This window comes from Ranitomeya imitator, chromosome 2 (genome assembly GCF_032444005.1).
Source record: "Ranitomeya imitator isolate aRanImi1 chromosome 2, aRanImi1.pri, whole genome shotgun sequence".
NCBI lineage: Eukaryota > Metazoa > Chordata > Amphibia > Anura > Dendrobatidae > Ranitomeya > Ranitomeya imitator.
Window position 1 is genome coordinate 153,601,428 of NC_091283.1, and position 25,942 is coordinate 153,627,369.

At 45.0% G+C, this 25,942-nt stretch overlaps 1 protein-coding gene across 4 annotated transcripts in view; it reads right to left on the bottom strand.

Annotated features, from left to right (window-relative positions):
* Window positions 1-25,942, bottom strand: part of RXRA (retinoid X receptor alpha) — a 268,856-nt gene that overhangs the window by 79,607 nt on the left and 163,307 nt on the right. Inside the window, exon 1 of one of the 4 annotated variants that reach the window (XM_069747492.1) lies at window positions 1,750-1,937. The exons of the other annotated variants lie outside the window; for them this stretch is intronic. The gene's annotated coding sequence lies outside the window, so the exon portion shown is untranslated. Of the gene's footprint in view, window positions 1-1,749; window positions 1,938-25,942 lie in introns of those variants that run through there. 4 annotated transcript variants of the gene reach the window in all.

Sequence of the window (25,942 nt, forward strand, 5' to 3'; positions counted from 1 at the left end):
ACCACAGAGCCAGTCACCTCCACGTAGCGTGGGCTGGTAGAGGTTTAGTATGACTGTCTGAACCTAGGGTAATGAAGACAACTCCAGAAGCTCCACTAGAACAATCCTTCCTGGTGAGAAGGTCTCAACAATAAGTTTATTGCAAAGTGATCAACCCCACCTGGCAGTAGGTGTTTAAGGTTCCAACAGCGCCCCCACAGGGGAAATAAAGCATTGCACTACCTAGGTTAATACGATTAATCCCCAATCCCCACAGTTTTAAGCGTGCCCTAAAAACTCATTTGTTCAGACTGGCCTACCGCCTCAATGCATTAACCTAACGATCCCTGTGTGGCCTATTTATAATAAAAAAAAAAAAAGGTTCCTCGCATCATGTTCTCATACACTTTATGCAGTATTAGCCCTCTGTGTCTGTACTGCTACATACTTAGGCAGGTAACTGGTTCATGCAGCTTTACATGAACACCTGAGCCTTACACTATAGCTGGTCCGAATAACTAAAGCAATTGTTACCATCCACCTCTCGTGTCTCCCCTTTTCCTCATAGTTTGTAAGCTTGCGAGCAGGGCCCTCACTCCTCCTGGTATCTGTTTTGAACTGTATTTCTGTTATGATGTAATGTTTATTGTCTGTACAAGTCCCCTCTATAATTTGTAAAGCGCTGCGGAATATGTTGGCGCTATATAAATAAAATTATTATTATTATTATTATTATTATTGCACATACACACTACTTTGTAGCCATTTTCCACTTTGAGTATGAAAATGGAATTGTGAAGAGAGGACCTCTCCCCCTCTATCCCATCTGCCCCGATACGTCTGTATGCGAATGCTGACCATTGCTGCACTGACGAGAGGGACAATTCTCAATATAAATACAGGTCCCATTGGTGGTTCACCCATCTATTGTATAACTAGTGAATATGGCATAAATGTAGGAGATGGGAATACTCTTAACTCACAAATAACCGATACATTAGCTACATTTCAAGAGGTTTCCCAAATACGGATAGCAATTGACTCGGTTAATAAACGTATGATGAGTTTGGCTGCCGCTTATCTCCCCTGATTAATATAAGTCATTTTGTGTCTATGACCGTCTTTATCTCCGTTATCTGCAGTTCTCCCCATCATATTCTAATAATCCTATATCAGTTATTAAAAAAATTAATCCAAAATTGACAAAACGTTTACTGTCCTCGATATCTAGGTCTAGAAGCACAGAAGACAGCTGCTTCTTCCATTGTTAAAGCACAGGTTATAGGTGAAGTACAGGTCTGAGAATAGTATATGTTACTGGCACAGCATGCTATCACTACACCTGTCAGTACTGAGCTGATACATTGTGACGAGTATACAGCGACTCCCAGGAAACTCTTCCTGCGCACATTATGGGATTTTCCCTGGACCATGTGACAAGCCATCGCCTGAAGCCCACCAGAGCTGTACGCCTGCATGAGACCAACACAATGGAGGAATCACACTACAGGGAGGTGTAAGGAGCGTCCCACTGACACCCCAAGAACAAATCTCCCTGTACTGTACCTGTTGTCAGGACGCGGCGCACGCTCACTGTCACGGTGCTGCTTCCTAACTTGTCAGTAAACCCAAGAACTGCTCAAAGTTTCTGACAACTGATCAGTTCAGCTTCCTCTTCTAAGACAATAGATTTCAAGTAGAAATTGGTGATTAGAGGGAACCCATGTGAGCGGTGTGCAGATAATCATCACTGAGAGGTGACAGACTTACCCAGGGTCACCCAGGGGCGCAGGCTCCGCAGATCTAAACCACAGCTCCCTACAAGGGTGACAAATGATGCCTCTTGGTATTAGCTGCTGTCTGACCTGGGGTGAATTCCAAGAGTGCAGGCAGGGGTTAAAGCCACCAGCTGATGGCTATATACCATGTGCAGGTTTCCTGGAGGAGATGTGTGTGACAAGAGGAATCAGATAAGTCCCCAGCCAAGCCCAGACAAGGACCTCCCACCGTCCAACATCTGCAGATTAAAGAGCTGCTCATTAAGAAGAGTTCTGCCCCCTGCAAACACAGCACTGCCACCATGAGAGGGGCAGCCGCCAGGACAGGCACCCACAACACAGAACCCAGCTCAACAAAACACCCAGATAACCCTTTACCGCTGCCACAGATCACACCAAGCCCCGGCCTCCTCCTCTTAAAGGCCACTGTTGGCTCACCTCTATATGAAGTCAGTGACTATTCAGTCCATGCATTATGTAGCATATCTGCAGGGACGGAGAAATATACGGGACATACAAGGAACCGAGCAAAGGGGTCACAAAATAAAGTGCATTTCACAAGGTCGTCAGCAAATTTACAATGCGGGAGTACTGGGCGAGAAGATTTCACTGCTAAATTTGGGGAAATATAAGCATTTTCTATCATAAGTGACTTATTCTGAAGTTCAGTATAATCCACCATAAACTGCAGAGAGATGTGATACAACGTAATACAACATAATACAGTGTGATACAATGTGGTACCACAAAACAGAATGTGATACAAAGTAATAGATACAACAGAAGGTGATACAATGTGGTTCAACATAATACAGTGCGATACAGTGTGATACAAGGTGATACAACACAAGGTGATACAATGTGGTATAACACAATACAACGTGATACAACGGATATACTACAGAATAAACACTGGATACCTATCTTCACGGAGCTGATAGGGTTCACACTCATCTGTGAGGAAAACGGACAAGTGCAACTCGCTAAAAAATTGGATTGCACTTTGACTAATGCTAATCTACGAGCCACTGCTCATCTGCTTTTTTTTCTCTGCTCAGATCGGGATGAAAAATATCAGAGCATACTACGATTGTGCGCGTATCTTGGACGAGACTTACCAATGCAAGTCTATGGATGGGATTAAAAGAAAATTGCACGGCACTCGAACCATGTGAGTGCCATCCGATTTTTACGCATCAATGTCCTTTGAAAAGCCGTCAATTCATCTGCCGCGTACAGTAAAATCACAGCGTGACCCAATGAAAATAGATATACACACAGACTAGATAGATATAAAGATGTCAATCCATATATAATTAGTACAGTGCTTGTCTAGTTTACTGTACATGTATTATTTTACTTACTAAATTATTTTCTAAAAAAATAAGGCGTGTGATCCCCCGATGTTTTATTAACCAGCAGAGGGATAGTGGACAGGTGGGGGCAGATGTTTATAGCCAGTCAAGGGAGAAATACCCATGGAGCTTCCGAGACTAATATTATCAGCTTGCAGCTGAATACTTAACCTTCCATGGTTATTAAAATGGGGGACCCCCCAAAAAAATCATGTAGGGTCTCCCCTATAATAACCATCAAAAGGCTAGGCAGACAGCTGCGTGCTGATATTAATAGCCTAGGAAGGGGCAATGGATACTGCCCACCTCCCAGACTAAAAAAAAAATCAGCTGTCAGTCACCCCAGAAATGGCACATCCATAAGATGCGCCAGTTGTGGCACTTAACCTTGCTCTTCCCACTTGCCCTGGTGCGGTGGAAAGTGGGGTGATAGTATGGCGTGATTGATGTCACCTTTGTATTGTCAGGTGATTGTAAGGTGACATCAAGCCCCAAGGTCAGTAATGGAAAGGTGTCTATACGACGCCCCCATTACTAACTCATGTCAACGCTGTGAGCTGATGTTTTTAGTCTGGGAGGGAGCCAATATTCATGGTCCCTTCGTAGGCTATTAATATCCGCCCACAGCTGCCTGCCTAGCCTTTACTGGTTATTAATGATAGGGGAGACCCTACGTCATCTTTTTTTGGGGGGGTCGCCCATTTTAATAACCAGAAAAGGCTAAGTTTATTGCTGTGAGCTGATATTAACCCCTTCCCGACCTTTGACGCATACGCTGCGTCATGAAAGTCGGTGCCATTCCGACCCATGACGCAGCATATGCGTCATGGAAAGATCGCGTCCCTGCAGATCGGGTGAAAGGGTTAACTCCCATTTCACCCGATCTGCAGGGACAGGCGGAGTGGTAGTTTAGCCCAGGGGGGTGGCTTCACCCCCTCGTGGCTACGATCGCTCTGATTGGCTGTTGAAAGTGAAACTGCCAATCAGAGCGATTTGTAATATTTCACCTACAAAAATGGTGAAATATTACAATCCAGCCATGGCCGATGCTGCAATATCATCGGCCATGGCTGGAAACACTAATGTGCCCCCACCCCACCGATCGCCCCCTCAGCCCCCCGATCTGTGGTCCGCTCCCCTCGGTCCTGTGCTCCGCTCCCCCGTCCTCCTGCCCGCTCCCCCCATGCTCCAATCACACCCCCCGTGCTCCAATCAACCCCCCCCCCGCACTCCGATCCCCCCCCGCACAGCGATTCCCCCCCCCCCGTGCTCCAATCCACCCCCCCCGTGTACCGATCCACCCCCCCGTGCTCCGACGCCCCCCCCCCCCCTTATACTTATCTGGCCTCCCGGGGACCGTCCGTCTTCTTTCCTGGGCGCCGCCATCTTCCAAAATGGCGGGCGCATGTGCAGTGCGCCCGCCGAATCTGCCAGCCGGCAGATTCGTTCCAGAGTGAATTTTGATCACTGAGATATAACGTATCTCAGTGATCAAAATAAAAAAAAAAGTAAATGACCCCCCCCCCCCCCCTTGTCACCCCCATAGGTAGGGACAATAAAAAATATATATTTTTTTTTTCCCACTAAGGTTGGGGTAAGAACTAGGGGTAGGGTTAGGGGTAGGGTTAGGGTTAGGGTTAGGGGTAGGGTTAGGGTTTCGGTATGTGCACACGTATTCTGGTCCTCTGCGGATTTTTCCGCAGAGGATTTGATAAATCCGCAGTGCTAAACCGCTGCGGATTTATGGCGGATTTACCATGTTTTTTCTGCGCATTTCACTGCGGTTTTACAATTGCGATTTTCTATTTGAGCAGTTGTAAAACCGCTGCGGAATCCGCAGAAAGAAGTGACATGCTGCGGAATGTAAACTGCTGCGTTTCCGTGCAGTTTTTCTGCAGCATGTGTACAGCGATTTTTGTTTCCCATAGGTCTACATTGAACTGTAAACTCATGGGAAACTGCTGCGGATCTGCAGCGTTTTCCGCAGTGTGCACATACCTTTAGAATTAGGCTATGTGCACACGGTGCGGATTGGCCGCTGCGGATCCGCAGCAGTGTTCCATCAGGTTTACAGTACCATGTAAACATATGGAAAGCCAAATCCGCTGTGCCCATGGTGGGAAAATACCGCGCGGGAACGCTGCGTTGTATTTTCCGCAGCATGTCAATTCTTTGTGCGGATTCCGCAGCGTTTTACACCTGTTCCTCAATAGGAATCCGCAGGTGAAATTCGGACAAAAAACACTGGAAATCCGCGGTAAATCCGCAGGTAAAACGCAGTGCCTTTTACCCGCGGATTTTTCAAAAATGGTGCTGAAAAATCTCATACGAATCCGCAACGTTGGCACATAGCCTTAGGGCTAGGGTTGGGTTGGAATTAGGGTTGTGGTTAGGGGTGTGTTGGGGTTACGGGTGTGTTGGGGTTAGGGTTGTGATTAGGGTTACGGCTACAGTTGGGATTAGGGTTAGGGGTGTGTTGGGGTTAGTGTTGGAGGTAGAATTGAGGGGTTTCCACTGTTTAGGCACATCAGGGGGTCTCCAAACGCAACATGGCGCCACCATTGATTCCAGCCAATCTTGTATTCAAAAAGTCAAATGGTGCTCCCTCACTTCCGAGCCCCGACGTGCACCCAAACAGTGGTTTACCCCCACATATGGGGTACCAGCATACTCAGGACAAACTGCGCAACAATTACTGGGGTCCAATTTTTCCTGTTACCCTTGTGAAAATAAAGAAATGCTTGCTAAAACATCATTTTTGAGGAAAGAAAAATGATTTTTTATTTTCACGGCTCTGCGTTGTAAACGTCTGTGAAGCACTTGGGGGTTCAAAGTGCTCACCACATATCTAGATAAGTTCCTTGGGGGGTCTAGTTTCTAAAATGGGGTCACTTGTGGGGGGTTTCTACTGTTTAGGCACACCAGGGGCTCTGCAAACGCAATGTGACGCCCGCAGACCATTCCATCAAAGTCTGCATTTCAAAAGTCACTACTTCCCTTCTGAGCCCCGACGTGTGCCCAAACAGTGGTTTACCCCCACACATGGGGTATCAGCGTACTCAGGAGAAACTGGACAACAACTTTTGGGGTCCAATTTCTCCTGTAACCCTTGGGAAAATAAAAAATTCTGGGCTAAATAATTATTTTTGAGGAAAGAAAACGTATTCATTATTTTCACGGCTCTGCATTATAAACTTCTATGAAGTACTTGGGGGTTCAAAGTGCTCACCACACATCTAGATAAGTTCCTTTCGGGGTCTAGTTTCCAAAATGGGGTCACTTGTGGGGGGTTTCTACTGTTTAGCCACATCAGGGGCTCTGCAAACGCAACGTGACACCCGCAGAGCATTCCATCAAAGTCTGCATTTCAAAACGTCACTACTTCAATTCCGAGCCCCGGCATGTGCCCAAACAGTAGTTTACCCCCACATATGGGGTATCACCGTACTCAGGAGAAACTGGACAACAAATATTGGGGTCAAATTTCTCCTGTTACCCATGGGAAAATTAAAAAATTCTGGGCTAAATAATTATTTTTGAGGAAAGAAAACGTATTTATTATTTTCACGACTCTGCATTATAAACTTCTATGAAGCACTTGGGGGTTCAAAGTGCTCACCACACATCTAGATAAGTTCCTTTCGGGGTCTAGTTTCCAAAATGAGGTCACTTGTGGGGGGTTTCTACTGTTAAGCCACATCAGGGGCTCTGCAAACGCAACGTGACGCCCACAGAGCATTCCATCAAAGTCTGCATTTCAAAACGTCACTACTTCACTTCCGAGCCTCGGCATGTGCCCAAACAGTGGTTTACCCCCACATATGGGGTATCAGCGTACTCAGGAGAAACTGAACAACAACTTTTGGGGTCAAATTTCTCCTGTTACCCTTTGTAAAATAAAAAATTGCAGGCTAAAAGATCATTTTTGAGAAAATAATTTTTTTTTTTTATTTTCATGGCTCTGCGTTATAAACTTCTGTGAAGCACTTGGGGGTTCAAAGTCCTCACCACACATCTAGATTAGTTCCTTTGGGGGTCTAGTTTCCAAAATGGGGTCATTTCTGGGGAATCTCCAATGTTTAGGCACACAGGGGCTCTCCAAATGTGACATGGTGTCCGCTAATGATTGGAGCTAATTTTCCATTTAAAAAGCCAAATGGCGTGCCATCCCTTCCGAGCCCTGCCGTGCACCCAAACAGTGGTTTACCCCCACATATGGGGTATCAGCGTACTCAGGACAAACTGGACAACAATATTTGGGGTCCAATTTCTCCTATTATCCTTGGCAAAATAGGAAATTCCAGGCTAAAAAATCATTTTTGAGGAAAGAAAAATTATTTTTTATTTTCATGGCTCTGCGTTATAAACTTCTGTGAAGCACCTGGGGGTTTAAAGTGCTCAATATGCATCTAGATAAGTTCCTTGGGGGGTCTAGTTTCCAAAATGGGGTCACTTGTGGGGGTGCTCCAATGCATAGGCACACAGGGGCTCTCCAAACGCGACATGGTGTCCGCTAACAATTGGAGCTAATTTTCCATTCAAAAAGTCAAATGGCGCGCCTTCCCTTCCGAGCCTTACCATGTGCCCAAACAGTGGTTTACCCCCACATATGAGGTATCGGCGTACTCAGGAGAAATTGCCCAACACATTTTAGGATCCATTTTATCCTGTTGCCCATGTGAAAATGAAAAAATTGAGGCTAAAAGAATTCTTTTGTGAAAAAAAAGTACTTTTTCATTTTTACGGATCAATTTGTGAAGCACCTGGGGGTTCAAAGTTCTCACTATGCATCTAGATAAGTTCCTTGGGGCGTCTAGTTTCCAAAATGGGGTCACTTGTGGGGGAGCTCCAATTTTTAGGCACACGGGGGCTCTCCAAACGTGACATGGTGTCCGCTAAAGAGTGGAGCCAATTTTTGATTCAAAAAGTCAAATGGCGCTCCTTCCCTTCCAAGCCCTGCCGTGCGCCCAAACAGTGGTTTACCCCCACATATGAGGTATCAGCGTACTCAGGACAAATTGGACAACAACTTTTGTGGTTCAGTTTCTCCTTTTACCATTGGGAAAATAAAAAAATTGTTGCTAAAAGATAATTTTTGTGACTAAAAAGTTAAATGTTCATTTTTTCCTTCCATGTTGCTTCTGCTGCTGTGAAGCACCTGAAGGGTTAATAAACTTCTTGAATGTGGTTTTGAGTACCTTGAGGGGTGCAGTTTTTAGAATGGTGTCACTTTTGGGTATTTTCAGCCATATAGACCCCTCAAACTGACTTCACATGTGAGGTGGTCCCTAAAAAAAATGATTTTGTAAATTTCGTTGTAAAAATGACAAATCGCTGGTCAAATTTTAACCCTTATAACTTCCTAACAAAAAAAAATTTTGTTTCCAAAATTGTGCTGATGTAAAGTAAACATGTGGGAAATGTTATTTATTAACTATTTTGTGTCACATATCTCTCTGGTTTAACAGAATAAAAATTCAAAATGTGAAAATTGCGAAATTTTCAAAATTTTCGTCAAATTTCCATTTTTATCACAAATAAACGCAGAATTTATTGACCTAAATTTACCACTAACATGAAGCCCAATATGTCACGAAAAAACAATCTCAGAACCGCTAGGATCCGTTGAAGCGTTCCTGAGTTATTACCTCATAAAGGGACACTGGTCAGAATTGCAAAAAAACTGCAAGGTCTTTAAGGTCAAAATAGGCTGGGTCATGAAGGGGTTAATAGTCTGGGAAGCTCCATGGGCATTACTGTAACAACCCTGCCGGCATCACTTCATGGCCTTCCATTCCACACCTGCCTGTTACATCTACTCACTCACCCAGTGCCATGCTGTGAGATCTGTCTGCTGCTGGTTCCATGCCATGTGCTTCATGGCGGCCTGCTCTGTGTACACTTCCTGGCTGTGTGCATAGGGGGGCGGCGCCAGCCACTCCGGATTCTTATTGAGACTGTGTGCACCTCCCTAAGGTGCTTCTGGCCAATAGCCTTGAGGCCTCTGATACATAAGGCATCCTCACCCATTGGAGGATGCCTGAGCAAACTATTCCCCTCAGTTTGCATTTGCTACTGAGCTGCCAGGTCGTGTGTTTCCTGTCTCTGAGGGCTGCACTATTGCAGGCCTTCATCTGTGTTCTGTTTGTGTATCCGTGTCCGTTCCTGTCTGTACTCTGGTCTATGTCCGTCCCTGCTCCTTCTTTGTCATTAGTCATTTCCCACTCAGCTGTGTGTACCTCTGCCTTATCTTTCTGCTCTGTTCGCCACTGTCTGTGGCTCTGCTTCTCTCTGCTCGATTCTACCACAACCTGTGGCTCTGTGTCTCTCAGCTTTTCTCTCAGCTCTGCTCTCTGACCTTGCTCCGCTCTCTGTGGCTTTGCTCTACGGCTCCGCTCCTTGCGGTTCCACCTGGCACCGCTCCTTGCGGTTCTACGTCTTTAGCTCTTGGCTCCGCCTCCAGGGTCCCCGCTCTTGGCTCCGCCTCCAGCGTCCCCGCTCTTGGCTCCGCCTCCAGCGTTCCCGCTCTTGGCTCTGCCTCCAGCGTCCCCGCTCTTGTCTCTGCTCTTGGCTCCGCCTCCAGCGTCTCCGCTCTTGGCTCCGCCTCCAGCGTCTCCGCTCTTGGCTCCGCCTCCAGCGTCTCCCTCTTGGCTCCGCCTCCAGCGTCTCCGCTCTTGGCTCCGTCTCCGCTCTTGGCTCCGCCTCCTGCGGCTCCGTCCTTGGCTCTGCCTTCTTCTCTACTCTCTGCTCTGCCTTCTCCTTCTCTGCTCATAGCTCCACCTTCTACTCGTACTCCGCCTCCTGCGATTCAGCTTTTCTTCCACTCTTGCTCTATCTTAATTCTGCAACTTTCCCTACAGGTCTCTACCTGTTCCTTTATATTCTCCAGTCTGAACAGGTTCTTACCTGTTTCCACACATCCATCTGAATACCAGTTCCTACCAGAGTATCAGTCCTGTCTGCCAGTGCCGCCTGTCTGCCTGAGTGCCAGCCGCGCCCGTCTGCCTGCCTGTATCTCCGTCAAGCCAGTCCGCCCGTCAGGGCCTCTGCCATACCCGTCTGTCAGCCAGTGTCACAGCCGTGCCTGCCTGCCCGTGTCTTGTCCCCGGTGGGATCAGCATCCACAGTCCGACTCCACCCTGGAGTGGTACCTGGTAGCTTCCTATTGCACAAGTCTGACCTCACCATCAGAGGCTCCAGCGAACACCTAGGAAGCTACTTAGTTACGCCCCTTCCAGGGAAGTTCGGTCTGTGGTCCAGTGGGGCCACACCCCCAGGTGTCCGCGCCAACCAGTCTCGGCGCGAGCGTTACAGATTGCTCAGGCCATGGTCCCCGCTGAGTCCCATGAGCCGTTGCTCTCGGAGCAAAATTAACTCTCTTCTAGCCTGTATTGGCCCCCAGAAGGTTTTTATACTCAGTTGAAAGATCTGCCTACACCTACTCCTGGTGGTCCACTCATAATCTCTAGAGAGTTGTATGATTACATTGCCAGTAGAGAAAAACTCCTTCCACCTAGATACTATGGGGATCCAGAGGAGTGCATGGAGTTCCTGGAGCGTAGTCTGATGTATATCGAAGCTAATCCTTCCGAATTTTCTTCTGATGAGTTCAAGGTAGGATTTATCTTGTCCTATCTAGCAGGAGATGCATTGAATTGGATGAACCCTCTCTGGGAAGCAAGGGATCCAATCCTCTCAGATCTTGGGGCTTTCCTGGAAGCCTTTGTTAAAGCCTTCAAAGCACCTAAACCTGCTCCTCCTGCAAAGTCTTCCCTCACCAGATCCCAGAGGCGGTCTAGACGAGTTAATCCCCCAAAGAAATCGTCACATCAGACCAAGTCCGTCCAAGACCCACCTGTTCCTCTACCTGTCCCAGCAGCTACCCAAGCAAAACCCCAGAAGGCTGATAAAAGTGGGCTGGCAAAGCAGCAGCCCAAATCCAGCCGCAAGAAGGGAATGCGGCATCGCTGCGGTTGCAAGGAACATCCAGACGGTCTGTGCCCTGTAGATCTAAAACTCCAAAACCCTGGGCCAGCAGGAGAGGCTGCCCTAGGTGAGCGTACCTCCTCTCCATTAAAATCAAAGACTGTCTCTGTTTTCCGGGAGCTTTGGTGCGGTAAAGTCGCCAACCATTCGGAGTCGGTGTGTGGTCTCTGTCATACAGCTCCAGAACCCGGTAAGGGCGTTGTCTGAGGTTGGTCAAGCCCTACTCAAGAGCAGTCTAGTCCTGCAAGGACAACTACAGCTCCAAGTTGGAGCCTTATACACGAAGAAGTTTATCTACCGTATGCTGTCTGTTATGCCTATGGGTCATTCTGTGCCTGGAACTCTACCACCCGCTCTGGTCAAGAGTTCCTGCAAAATACTTCGTTTGAATTTACCCAGTCATGAGAGGTGTCTGGTTCCCATACATCAAGGACAGTCAACTGTGTTGTCTTCTTCGTCAGCTGGTCTGCTAGTCGTCGAGTCAAGGTGTGTTGATGTCACCCAAGATGAGGAAGCGGTGACTATTTCTCCACATGTCTCTTGTGACTATACCAGTAACCTGTTAGTCGTCGAGTCAAGGTGTGTTGATGTCACCCAAGATGGGGAAGCGGTGATTATCTCTCCACACGTCTCCAGTGACTATACCAGGAACCCGTTAGTCATCGAGTCAAGGAGTGCTGATGTTATCAAAGATGGGAAAGCGGTGACAATCTCTCCTCACTACTCTAATGACTATACCTGTAACCTGTTCGTGGAAATACCTCCGCCTCTTGGACGTTTTTTTCTAGATAATCGGCAGAAAATGGTTCCTATGTGGGTGCCTTCATCGTCCATATGGCCGGTTGGTGAAGATTCCAAAACAGAAGTTTTTTCCTGATCCGGTGGAGTTATTATTCTCCACCCTCTGCTCCAGTGATTTTTCCTGTGTTCAGTACTCTGGAACATTTCAGCTACCTGAAAGTTCGTCTCTGGATATCGGGCAGAAGGTGTATCCTGTGAGTGTTCCTTCGGCTTCTAAGTGGCCGGCTGGTGAAGATATCAACCCAGTAGCATCCAAGTCCCTGCTTCTTGTCTACCCAGAGGAAATGGCCCAGTCCATTGAGGAGGCTAACCCTGTTGGGTACAAAGAGACTTTGCTATCCGAGATTTCTGATGAAGCTAACCCTGTTGGGCACAAAGAGACTTTGTCTTCTGAGATTCCTGGTGACCCGTTTGCCTTATCCTACTCTAAAGATGTTATGACTTGGACTGTGAGTGGTTTCTTTCTTCTTCTATGGATCATTTTAGCGGGTTTGAAGAAGAGGGGGCGTAAAGGAGGGGGTACTGTAACAACCCTGCCGGCATTACTTCATGGCCTTCCATTCCACACCTGCCTGTTACATCTACTCACTCACCCAGTGCCATGCTGTGAGATCTGTCTGCTGCTGGTTCCATGCCATGTGCTTCATGGCGGCCTGCTGTGTGTACATTTCCTGGCTGTGTGCATAGGGTGGCGGCGCCAGCCACTCCGGATTCTTATTGAGACGGTGTGCACCTCCCTAAAGTGCTTCTGGCCAATAGCCTTGAGGCCTCTGATACATAAGGCATCCTCACCCATTGGAGGATGCCTGAGCAAACTATTCCCCTCAGTTTGCATTTGCTACTGAGCTGCCAGGTCGTGTGTTTCCTGTCTCTGAGGGCTGCACTATTGCAGGCCTTCATCTGTGTTCTGTTTGTGTATCCGTGTCCGTTCCTGTCTGTACTCTGGTCTATGTCCGTCCCTGCTCCTTCTTTGTCATTAGTCATTTCCCACTCAGCTGTGTGTACCTCTGCCTTATCTTTCTGCTCTGTTCGCCACTGTCTGTGGCTCTGCTTCTCTCTGCTCTATTCTACCACAACCTGTGGCTCTGTGTCTCTCAGCTTTTCTCTCAGCTCTGCTCTCTGACCTTGCTCCGCTCTCTCTGGCTTTGCTCTAAGGCTCCGCTCCTTGCGGTTCCACCTGGCACCGCTCCTTGCGGTTCTACGTCTTTAGCTCTTGGCTCCGCCTCCAGCGTCCCCGCTCTTGGCTCCGCCTCCAGCGTCCCCGCTCTTGGCTCCGCCTCCAGCGTCCCCGCTCTTGGCTCCGCCTCCAGCGTCCCCGCTCTTGGCTCCGCCTCCAGCGTCTCCGCTCTTGGCTCCGTCTCCGCTCTTGGCTCCGTCTCCAGCGTCTCCGCTCTTGGCTCCGCCTTCTCCTTCTCTACTCTCTGCTCTGCCTTCTCTGCTCATAGCTCCACCTTCTACTCGTACTCCGCCTCCTGCGATTCAGCTTTTCTTCCACTCTTGCTCTATCTTAATTCTGCAACTTTCCCTACAGGTCTCTACCTGTTCCTTTATATTCTCCAGTCTGAACAGGTTCTTACCTGTTTCCACACATCCATCTGAATACCAGTTCCTACCAGAGTATCAGTCCTGTCTGCCAGTGCCAGCCGTGCCCGCCTGTCTGCCTGAGTGCCAGCCGCGCCCGTCTGCCTGCCTGTATCTCCGTCAAGCCAGTCCGCCCGTCAGGGCCTCTGCCATACCCGTCTGTCAGCCACTGTCACAGCCGTGCCTGCCTGCCCGTGTCTTGTCCCCGGTGGGATCAGCATCCACAGTCCGACTCCACCCTGGAGTGGTACCTGGTAGCTTCCTATTGCACAAGTCTGACCTCACCATCAGAGGCTCCAGCGAACACCTAGGAAGCTACTTAGTTACGCCCCTTCCAGGGAAGTTCGGTCTGTGGTCCAGTGGGGCCACACCCGCAGGTACCCGCGCCAACCAGTCTCGGCGCGAGCGTTACAATTACCCTCTTCCAAGGCCATAAACATCTGCCCACAGCTTTCCTTCTGCTGGTTAATAAAATGTCATGGGACCCCATGTTTTTTTTTTCTGAAAGGAATTTATTTACTAAAAAAAAAAAAAAAAAAGTACAGTAAAGTACACACACACAAAGCACTCATTATATATCTCGCATAAATATATATAAAATTCTCTCTCTATATATAATATATAGAAAAACAGAGCAGCACAACATAGAGAGTTCGGGTGCAAAAAAGCTCCCAGAGGCAAAGACCAAGCCTTAAATGCAGGAATCAAAAAAACAGGAGCAGTACACTGCTATTAGTGAAAAAAAGAGCTATTTTTATTTAGCGCATGACAGCGACGTTTCGGTCCAAGAAAGTGAACTTTTTTGCTCGAAAAGGTTCACTTTCTTTGACAGAAATGTCGCTGTCATGTGCTAAATAAAAAATAGCCCTTTTTTTTCACTAATAAAAGTGTGATGCTCTCTCAATATATAGATAAAAAAGCAAATTATTTTATTAATTTTTTTATTTATATGTATATATATATATTTTTTTTTTCTTTAAAAAGCGCTATGACTTAGTATGCTGAGGTTTCATTCCTTTGTAACATGCTGTTTACTTGGATCTTTTTGCCTTTACCCAAGAGAGTGGTAGAAGTCATGGATGTGATTATCAAGGCTATACACCTGTTTTATCATTACCAATTGATGTCTAAGGCTAGTTTCACATTTGCGTTTAAAAACGCAGCGTTTTAAACGCAAACGCAGGTGGTGAAAAAAACGCATGTAAACGCGTGCAAACGCTGCGTTTTTGCATGTGGTAAAAAAACGCGGCATTTTGACGCGTTGTCATGCGTTTTTTCCTGCGTTTGCGTTTTTGAAACGCATGATGAGAAGTGTGTGACAGCTGCCAATCATCAAAATCAACTAGAAAACCCACTATAAACAGAAATAGCTAGGGTTAGGGTTAGGATCCTTAGGGTTAGGATCCCTAGGGTTAGGGATGGATCCCTTTATCACCTTTATGGTGGGGGGTGCCTTATCAGTGTGTATTCTTGTTTTTTTCTATTGAAACGCATGCGTTTAAAAACGCAAGCAAACGCATGTGCTTAAAAACGCATGCGTTTACATAAACAGCAATACGTTTTTTTGCGGCAAAAAAACGCCTCTAGAAATTACTACATGTTGCATTTCCGCAACAAAACGCAAGCATAGAAACGACGCATGCGTTGTCAAACGCGGCAAAACGCATGCGTTTTTAATATTAAGTATAGGGAAAAAAAGCATGCTTTTTTTGCGCTAAAACGCAGCGGCAAAAAACGCAAATGTGAAACCAGCCTAAATGCATATTTTTCAATGCCTTTTTTATCTATATTTATATATTTTATCACTTTATGTGATGAATAATTCCTGTATCACTGCCTGCACTTTATGCATGTCAATTATAATGTAAATACATGCTCTTACAATGATGATTAATGTAAATGATTATAATTATGTACACTCTTTATATACCTGACACTTTCACATGTTCACTGCTTGAGAAAGGTTCCTGTTGGGACCGAAGCGTCGCTTTCTGGGCTGATTAAATAGCTCTTTTTCACTACAAACAGTGTGCTGCCTCCAATGTTTCTTTTTTATAATTGAGGTTTGGCATTTGCCTGGGGGGCTCTGCACCCGGACTTTTTCTTTTTCTTTGTGCTGCTCTAAGGCTGCTTTCACACATCAGGTTATTGGTTTCAGGCTAAATCCGGCAAATTTGCTAAAAAAAAACGGATCCAGCGTAAATTGTGAAAAACTGTTGCACCGGATCCGTTTTTTAGCTGGATCCGGCTCTCTGTATTATGCATGGTTTTTGACTGCCTGGTAGGAAGAGAAAGAGAGGGGAGAGAGAGAGAGAGAAGAGAGAGAGAGAGCGAGAGAGAGATTTCGTGCCAGAATCAAAAAACAAAGCTTCTGGGCATGCTCAATGTGTAAAAACGGATTCAGTCGCCGGAAGCGTTCATTGCCGGAAAGTCACTTCAGGCTTTTTCGCAGGACACAAAAAAAGTTGCAGGAGACGTTTTTTGTATCCGGCAAAAAAGCCTGAAGGTACGGATCCGGCACAAAACGGATGAAACGCATGTCCTTCAGGCACAATCCGGCGCTAATACAACTCTATGGGGAAAAAAACTGATCTGGCATAAGAAAAAAACGGATCAAGATTGTGCCTGAAACTGCCGGATTGTGCCTGAAAGAAAAAACCGGATGTGTGAAAGCAGCATTATTCTGTTTTTTTTTTCTAGATAGATAGATGTAAATCGGATACTAGGTGTTATAAATCGGATTCTACTCGCATAGTAACATAGTAACATAGTTAGTAAGGCCGAAAAAAGACATTTGTCCATCCAGTTCAGCCTATATTCCATCATAATAAATCCCCAGATCTACGTCCTTCTACAGAACCTAATAATTGTATGATACAATATTGTTCTGCTCCAGGAAGACATCCAGGCCTCTCTTGAACCCCTCGACTGAGTTCGCCATCACCACCTCCTCAGGCAAGCAATTCCAGATTCTCACTGCCCTAACAGTAAAGAATCCTCTTCTATGTTGGTGGAAAAACCTTCTCTCCTCCAGACGCAAAGAATGCCCCCTTGTGCCCGTCACCTTCCTTGGTATAAACAGATCCTCAGCGAGATATTTGTATTGTCCCCTTATATACTTATACATGGTTATTAGATCGCCCCTCAGTCGTCTTTTTTCTAGACTAAATAACCCTAATTTCGCTAATCTATCTGGGTATTGTAGTTCTCCCATCCCCTTTATTAATTTTGTTGCCCTCCTTTGTACTCTCTCTAGATCCATTATATCCTTCATGAGCACCGGTGCCCAAAACTGGACACAGTACTCCATGTGCGGTCTAACTAGGGATTTGTACCATCCACCATTTGTACCATCCATTTGTTACCATCCACCTCTCGTGTCTCCCCTTTTCCCCATAGTTTGTAAGCTTGCGAGCAGGGCCCTCACTCCTCCTGGTATCTGTTTTGAACTGTATTTCTGTTATGCTGTAATGTCTATTGTCTGTACAAGTCCCCTCTATAATTTGTAAAGCGCTGCGGAATATGTTGGCGCTATATAAATAAAAATTATTATTATTATTATTATTTGTACAGAGGCAGTATAATGCTCTCATCATGTGTATCCAGACCTCTTTTAATGCACCCCATGATCCTGTTTGCCTTGGCAGCTGCTGCCTGGCACTGGCTGCTCCAGGTAAGTTTATCATTAACTAGGATCCCCAAGTCCTTCTCCCTGTCAGATTTACCCAGTGGTTTCCCATTCAGTGTGTAATGGTGATATTGATTCCTTCTTCCCATGTGTATAACCTTACATTTATCATTGTTAAACCTCATCTGCCACCTTTCAGCCCAAGTTTCCAACTTATCCAGATCCATCTGTAGCAGAATACTATCTTCTCTTGTATTAACTGCTTTACATAGTTTTGTATCATCTGCAAATATCGATATTTTACTGTGTAAACCTTCTACCAGATCATTAATGAATATGTTGAAGAGAACAGGTCCCAATACTGACCCCTGCGGTACCCCACTGGTCACAGCGACCCAGTTAGAGACTATACCATTTATAACCACCCTCTGCTTTCTATCACTAAGCCAGTTACTAACCCATTTACACACATTTTCCCCCAGACCAAGCATTCTCATTTTGTGTACCAACCTCTTGTGCGGCACGGTATCAAACGCTTTGGAAAAATCGAGATATACCACGTCCAATGACTCACCGTGGTCCAGTCTATAGCTTACCTCTTCATAAAAACTGATTAGATTGGTTTGACAGGAGCGATTTCTCATAAACCCATGCTGATATGGAGTTAAACAGTTATTCTCATTGAGATAATCCAGAATAATATCCCTCAGAAACCCTTCAAATATTTTACCAACAATAGAGGTTAGACTTACTGGCCTATAATTTCCAGGTTCACTTTTAGAGCCCTTTTTGAATATTGGCACCACATTTGCTATGCGCCAATCCTGCGGAACAGACCCTGTCGCTATAGAGTCACTAAAAATAAGAAATAATGGTTTATCTATTACATTACTTAGTTCTCTTAGTACTCGTGGGTGTATGCCATCCGGACCCGGAGATTTATCTATTTTAATCTTATTTAGCCGATTTTGCACCTCTTCTTGGGTTAGATTGATGACCCTTAATATAGGGTTTTCATTGTTTCTTGGGATTTCACCTAGCATTTCATTTTCATAGAAATCGCATGACACTTTTCTGGACCGAAATCGAACCTTTTTTTTTCACTGTGATGGGTATGATCCTTAACATTATTTGTGTGAGGGAGTTTCAGGTGAATTTGGAACAAGAGATAAAAATCTAAAAGAAAACAAATCACAAATGTACTAAATCATCATTATAATGTGGTGGAGACTGAGTCCAGGGTCATAAATGCCACAAAAATCTTGTTACTTTCCCCTTAGTTCATGCACTTTGTGACTGGGGATAGATGGAGAATTAGGCTATGTGCACACGTTGCGGATTTGGGATGCAGAATTTTCTACACAAAATTCGCATCTCCTGGCAGAAAACGCAGGTGCAGATTTGCCGCGTTTTTTATGCAGATTTTGTGTGTTTTTGTTGCAGATTTTCTGCGTTACTTTTGCGGATTTCTTTAATGGAAGGGTTACAGAAACGCTGCAGATCCGCACAAAAGTAGTAACATGCTCCTTCTTTTGATCCGCAGCGGTTTTCATGCAGATTTTTCCGCACCATTAGCACAGCATTTTTTTTTCTATTAATTTAGGCTAAGTGCACACGTTGCGGAATGGGGTGCAGAATTTTCCGCACAAAATCTGCATCTCCTGGCAGAAACTGCAGGTGCAGAATTGCTGCAGATTTGCCGCGGATTTTGTGCGGTTTTTATGCAGAATTGATGCGGATTTCTATCATGGATGGGTGCAGAAACGCTGCAGATCCGCACAAAAGAAGTGACATGCACTTCTTTTAAATCCGCAGCGTTTCCGCGCTGATTTTTCCGCACAGCTTTTTTTTTTAACCATAGATTTACATTGTACTGTAAATCACAGTGCGGATCTGCAGTGTTTCTGCGTGGAAAAATCTGCTGCGGATCCGCAGCAAATCCGCATTGTGTGCATGCAGCCTTAGGCAGTGAAATATCTCATGGCAAAAGAGGTCTCTGTGCCGCTGCTACATCACCACATAATACAGAAAAATAGAGCACAGAGACCACAATAAGAAAGTCACAAAAGACTGAAATTGTTGGATTTCTTGGGACTGAGCACATTCACCTGCATTTTGCTCCAATGCAGCCAACAACACGGCCGCGGCAACTGTGGCACAACCACACACATTAGGTCAAAGTTGAATTTATTTCAATAGCCGAACATTTGCTATCGATCCAGACATTGCAGATCACATTGGCCGATCATCTGCACTGGCAGGATCGAATGTCTGGAGCCATTAATGTATGAACCTTTGAAGCCCAATTTGTGTAAGAAGAACTGAAAGTTCTTATTCGTTTTTATCCTGTCCATCTTGGATTTGATGTATTTTTCCTATAGTTTTCCTGCACCAAGGAAAATCATTTATATAAAACCACAGACACAATTTTCAGTTGACGAATTTACAGTTTTCCAGAGGTTTTGACAGGTCTTATGTGGGACATAAAATGACAAGAACAGTGCTCCTATACCAGTGATCAGAGTGGGGCATGCGCTCACCTATCCCCTCCTTTAGAGCGAGATTGGACACCGTTCTTGATATATGCTATGAATGCCCGAGACCGTACAACCCCTTCAGGTGGGGTCCACAATAGACATCTGAAGTGTACGGGGTGGTATAGATTACCACCAATGGGGCCAAACAAAGATGGGGTGGAATTGATTTTAACATGGAGATCAGTCAGTGACTTATTTTCTCTCCCTAATGAAAACATGCACATGTTCAGCAGACAGGTATCTGAGATGAATGGACCTCTTTGGGGTCTTTACACTGTATAGGCTCCACAAAAAAGAATTATTGAAAGTATCAAGAGAAGGAAACCCAAGAACTTAGATACCAATAAGCACATCTGTCCTGTAGTCCACTTCTCTGGGCAGAATCCAATGTGAGGAATTTTTCCAGAATACACACAGTAAAGAAACGAAGCACGCTCGCCCCTTCCCTCCAAGTTCACGAACCCTACATGTATCTGAAGAAAGGAGGACACTAGACTGGAAGCAAACCAGAGTCACTGAGCAAGGAGCTAAATATACACCTCCAGCAAAGAAAGGAAAAGGGGAAATAGTGATGATACCTCAGCACATTCTTGGGCTGGTTGTGCAACCGTGTCCAGGGCGCAGTGTGCACTCATTGTATAGAACATATGCGAAGAATGTAACACGAGGAGGCAGAGGAGGTCCAGCTCCATTGCTGTCTAATCAATAAAACCAGAAACTCCTCTGTGAGGAGAGAAAACACCCCGAGACCCCAGATCCTAATAAGAAGCAGATGACGGCGCTGCAATGGGGGAGGAAGGATGGCACTGGAGAGATGGGAATAACACAAGAAAGAAGTCAGCAACGGTGCAGAACAAGGCCATGATCCAGGGGCCCAATCTAGATGTCAGAGAACTAAGGAGTCATAGCGGGTCCCTGCAAAGAGGTCCCTGCAAAGAACGCCTAACGTTACATGCTGGGTGATGTAGTTCCATCGGTAAACCAACATTAATGCCTTACAGCATCACTTGGCTGGTCCCCAGGCTCTCCAGTGGCGTTTATATGTAGTGACATAACTAGATATAACTGGGGAGAGAGAGACTAGCTGACAAGTTAGGACAACACAAAAAAGCACCAATATTAATTGATAACGTTTTCAGAAAGAAATATATATATTTTTATAATTTGTTTTATAGTCCCTCCCATACTACTGCTTATTAGGGTACATTCACACAAGACGTATCTGCTGCAAAGTCTACAAAGCAGAAAATTCACAGCAGCAAAATTCTCATCAAATGGTGCAGGTTAAGCAGCGAACGTCTGCAGTATAAATGGTCATGCAGGATGGAAAACTTGTTGAGTAACTGATCCAGGCAAACATACCCAAGATTCTCCAAGAACCCGGGAAAACAAATCTACCTGAAAGTTGGACAGAGAATCCCTACCAACAGGGCAGAAGACATTCATTACTAGTTATAGGCTTGGCTCCTAATATAGTAGTCTAAGGCTACTTTCACACATCAGGTTTTCGCTGTGAGGCATTGCGTTTCATCCAAATCTGCCGCTTCCTGGAAAAAACGTCCATAGCAAGGTTTTTTGTCTCCGGCTAAAAAGTCGAAAGCGCCGGATCCGATGCTTCCGGCTGTTTGCTACAATGGAAGCCTATGGGAACCGGAAGGTGCCGGATCCAGAAAATGACGGATTCCGACTCCGAATTCCGTTTTTTTTAAATTGAGCATGCTCCAAATTTTTTTTAGCCAATAATCTAGATATGCTAGCCAGATCCGTCGCAACAGTTTTTCACAATCTGCGCCGGATCCGGTTTTTCCAACATTCACCGGATTGCCTGATGCAAAAAACCTGATGTGTGAAAGTAGCCCAAGTCTATGCAACAGTTGTGTACTATGCAGCACCCACCCCAACACCCGGCCTCCCGCTGGAGGGCACTAAATGTGTAGGACATGACTGTTATTTGAGCTTATAGACCCTGTGAGGCTCTTCAGTTTGTCACTTTTCTGATTTATGGCGTTAAAGCGAACCTGTCAGCAGGACTTTTCTAAGTAAACTACAGGCACGGTCATGTTGATGTTAAACTGATTTAAATGATACCTGGGGTGAAGAAATCAGTCTTGTGGTTCTTGTGTAATCAGTGTTAGAACTTTTCAGTTAATGAGATGCTCGTGACCCAGGGCAGGACTGTAGGCAGAGTCTTATCTTCTTTCTCTAGGCCAGAGAAACCAAGGAAAGGCCTATCCACTGGCCTTTTCCTTGGTTTCCCGGGCCTAAAGCAGGAAGATAAGACTCTATATACAGTCCTGCCACAGAGCACTGGTATCTCATTAACTGAAAACTTCAAACACTTATTACACAAGAACCACAAGACTGATTTCTTTTCCCCACATATTTTAATCAGTCTAACAGTGACAACATGACAATGTCTGTAGCTTACTTATCACAATGTTGCTGACAGCTTCACTTTACAACGTCACTTCACTTTACACCTTTGCAACGTCTTGGAATAGCTCCATTGTCCTATACTGTTGGTCTGGTCGGTCCTCAAATCCCCCTCTTTTGCCACCTACCATGGTACCCCCCATGTCTGCACCCTCAAAAGAAAATATCCTCTCTTCTTGCAGTCAGCAACCAGATCCACTGCCATACAACAGCTCAGGGGCAGGGGAAACTCTGGAGGATTGTAATCAAGTAAAAGCAGTCTGACTGCCAGGTCCCACACAAATATAAAAATATTTCACACCTTTTGGGTCCTACACCAATCTAATTTTGCCAAAGGGTGATTGGCAATGACCACTGCTGCCTGACACTGCTGGCCTTCTGGATTACCATTGTAAAATCTACATACATGTCTTGTCAATAGTAAGGGGACAGTGGAGGTCAACTTTACAACTATTTTTATTGTTCATGTACATTCCGTACATTCATGTACATAGCGCTTCCGTGTATGGTGCCATAATCTGGAAATGTACTCGTTAAGAAGCAATGGACATAAATTCTGAGAAAAGACTTTAATATGAAATAGGAGAGACACAGAGGTGTGGTGCGGCCACACATCTCAATGACTCCATCAACATAGAGGTTTGGTTGTCAGCTTTAAGGCTTTGTAGATTAAAACACTTTAAACTATAATACAAAAACTAATGGACAAAGCAATGGAAAACACACACATGCAAAATATCCTCCGGCACATACAAATGATGTTTAAGTCGGTCATTTGCATCCTATTATGTACAGGACGAACATTAACAAACATATTAAAATGACTCCATGCAAAAAAAAAAAAAGTCAAAGGTGTTAACTGCATGAAAGTGCTGAGCCACCAATACCAAAGGGGCAGAGTCACCAGAGTGCGGCAATGCCCAGATAACCATAGCATAGTGCCCAGATTACCAGCGGTCATGTCTGCTGGAAAATATGTGCAACTATGTATTGACCAGATCAGATGCTGTATTTTCAACTTTATCTTCTAGTCTATATAAGAAGTCTACACATCCATGGTTTTTGTCAAGTAAAAAAAAAAAATCCAATCGTGAAGAATCTTTTCAGCACGTTTTCCACCTTTAGGTTATGTTCACACGTTGCCTTTTTGCTTGTTTTTTTTTGCTGCTTTTTCATGCAAATTAAAAACTATGTTTTACAGTAGTAGCAAAAGTTATTAAAATCTCAGAAATCACATGCACACTGGTTTTTTCCTGACTGAATTGCAGCTTTTATTACCAAGAGAAAGCAATGAGTAAGAAAAAAATGCAGGTATCAGGTTTTGCTTTGTTTTTGGTGTAGAAAACTCAGGAACAACAGGCACTAAACTGTGTCGGCATGAAAAACGCAGCAAATCCTGCTTTTGCTTTTTACTGCCAAGAAGGTTTTGCCTGCAGAAAAAAATGCAACGAGTAAACATATCCTTAATGTTGCCCATAATCCGTACAAATCCATTAAGAAACTGAAATAATTTTGAGGGGAAGACTAAAATAGTATGGTTGCATAAGTGTGAACAGCCTCATAGAATTGGTTAATTCTAAACAAAATCACATTTACACCCATGCAGCATAATAGTCAGTGCACCGCCACGTCTTATACAGGGATTATGATTAACCTCATAGAAAGTGTCGCTATTCTAGGAGGATTTTCCTGACATATTCTGGTACGAAAACAACTGACAACACAGCAAAGGATCTCAATGTGCAATGTCATCAGTCAGTAGGGGGGAAACACATTTCTCAGGCATTAGCTCTACCATAGATACTGTGAAGATGGCATCAAGAAGTACCTTAAGCTTGATGAAAAGACAAGGAGGCTGACAAGAGGTCAACAACAACATTAAAGGAGCTGCTGGAATTTCTAGCAAGTCTGGGTTGTGTCTTGCATGTGACAACAATCTCCCGAATTCTTCATATGTCCGCTCTGTGGGGTACAGGGGCAAGAGGAAAGCCTTATCTTACAGAGAAAAGTATCCAAGTCACTCCATGTTCTGACAAAACTTCCCTCGCGTCTGCCAAAAGCAAGCTGGAAATGTATTATGTCTGATCGGACCAAGGTTGAACTTTTTGGTAAAAATTCCAAAAGGTGCAAAGCCAACACTGCACATCACCAAAAGACCACCATCCCCATAGTGAGGCATGGTGGAAGTAGCATTATACTTTGGGGTTGTCTTTCAGCAGCTGGGACTGGAGCTTTAATAAAGCTGGAGGAAATTATAAGCAGCCCCAAATTGGATCAATTTTAGAACAGAACCTTCAGGACACTTCGAAAAAGCTTAAGATCAATTTGACCTTTCAGCATGACAATGACCCTAAGATTCACCAGAGGATGCAAGTTCTGGAATGGCCCAGCCTGAGTCAGGACCTGAACCCAAGTGACAAGCTGTGGTGACCTGAAGAGGGCGCTATACACAGGACATGCCTCTGCAATTTGAGAGATGCGGCACCACTGAAAGGAGCAGGCAAAGACCAATTCTAGATGTGCTGCACTGATAGACTCCAACCCAAAAAGACTGAATGCTGCCAGAAATTCATAGGGGACTGCAAAAAGGTATAATGTAAGGGTGTGCAGATTTATGGAACCACATTATTTTCTTTTTCTATTCAAAAATATTTCAGTTTATTTCCCAGTGGATTTGAGCTGATTGTGGTATTGGTATTACATACCAAGAACAATCATTTCAGAATTATTTACACATTTAATGGCACCCATAATTAGCACAAATCTAATGAGAAATAGACAATTATTTCAGTATAATATGATTCTTCTGGTATGATATTTTCACAGGGGTGTGTAGAATTTTTGTATCCAATGGAACACCACATACACACAAAGCTGCAATGAATATAGCTGGGGATTTGTATAAGAGACAAGTGATAGTTAATACCCGGAGACGCCCACCCTCCCCTTACCATGGCCCTTGCCCCCAATCACACAGTCCTGGAGGGAGGTTCAGAAGTATACCAATTTCCTATCCCTCTATTCCCTTACATTCCTATTCCAGGCTTCAGTCTGCACTCCTCATATATATCATGAGTCACATGGAGGCGAAACGCCCAGTGTGAGATCCTCTCGTGTAGGAATAATACCCTCATCATCATTATTTATTTATGTTCCGCAGCTCACAGCCATAGGGAAAACTCTTCGCGCCTACACTGTATGACATATACCAAAGACGTACTTTAGATAAGCGGCATAGGTGCAAAAACTGAGCAGTCAGTGGCCATTGTATTCCTTAAAAACAGGCGCAGATTTGGAGGGCGAATCCTGTGTGCACGGTGTTCTCAATAGCCGACTCTTTTTGGGAACATGCGACATGTCAGTTTTGTTATAGGGGATGGCTGGGTGCTCAATTTGAAGATAGAAATGTCACATAAAAGGAGATTTAATAATTGTCAATGGCTGCGCTGCAACAGACGAGTTGCAAAAAAATTGGCCCCAAGACACATCCAACTAGTACAGACTTCAATGTAAGTCGCGTGCAATCTCTCATTAACTATATTACATGCTTTCTCCTTTTCTTCAGATTTATAATGCTAACAATGGCAAGAAATGTCTCATTTCCAGTGAAAGACTTGGCCGGCCGTCCTCCCGATTCCTGTCCTGGAGCGGAGCCACAGACTACAATGTGGTTTCAATTACCAATAATCTACATGGAGGAAAACTGAAGAGCAGAACAGTTGTCGGCCTTGTAAGTATCACAACAGTCATAGGAAAAGAAGAGGTTAACCCCTGGAATCCATGACAAGGAAAAGTCAGGGCACAGTGCAGTAACACAGACTCTCCTGGAGGGGTCAGCGCAGATTCCAAGTTCAGTGACAAAAA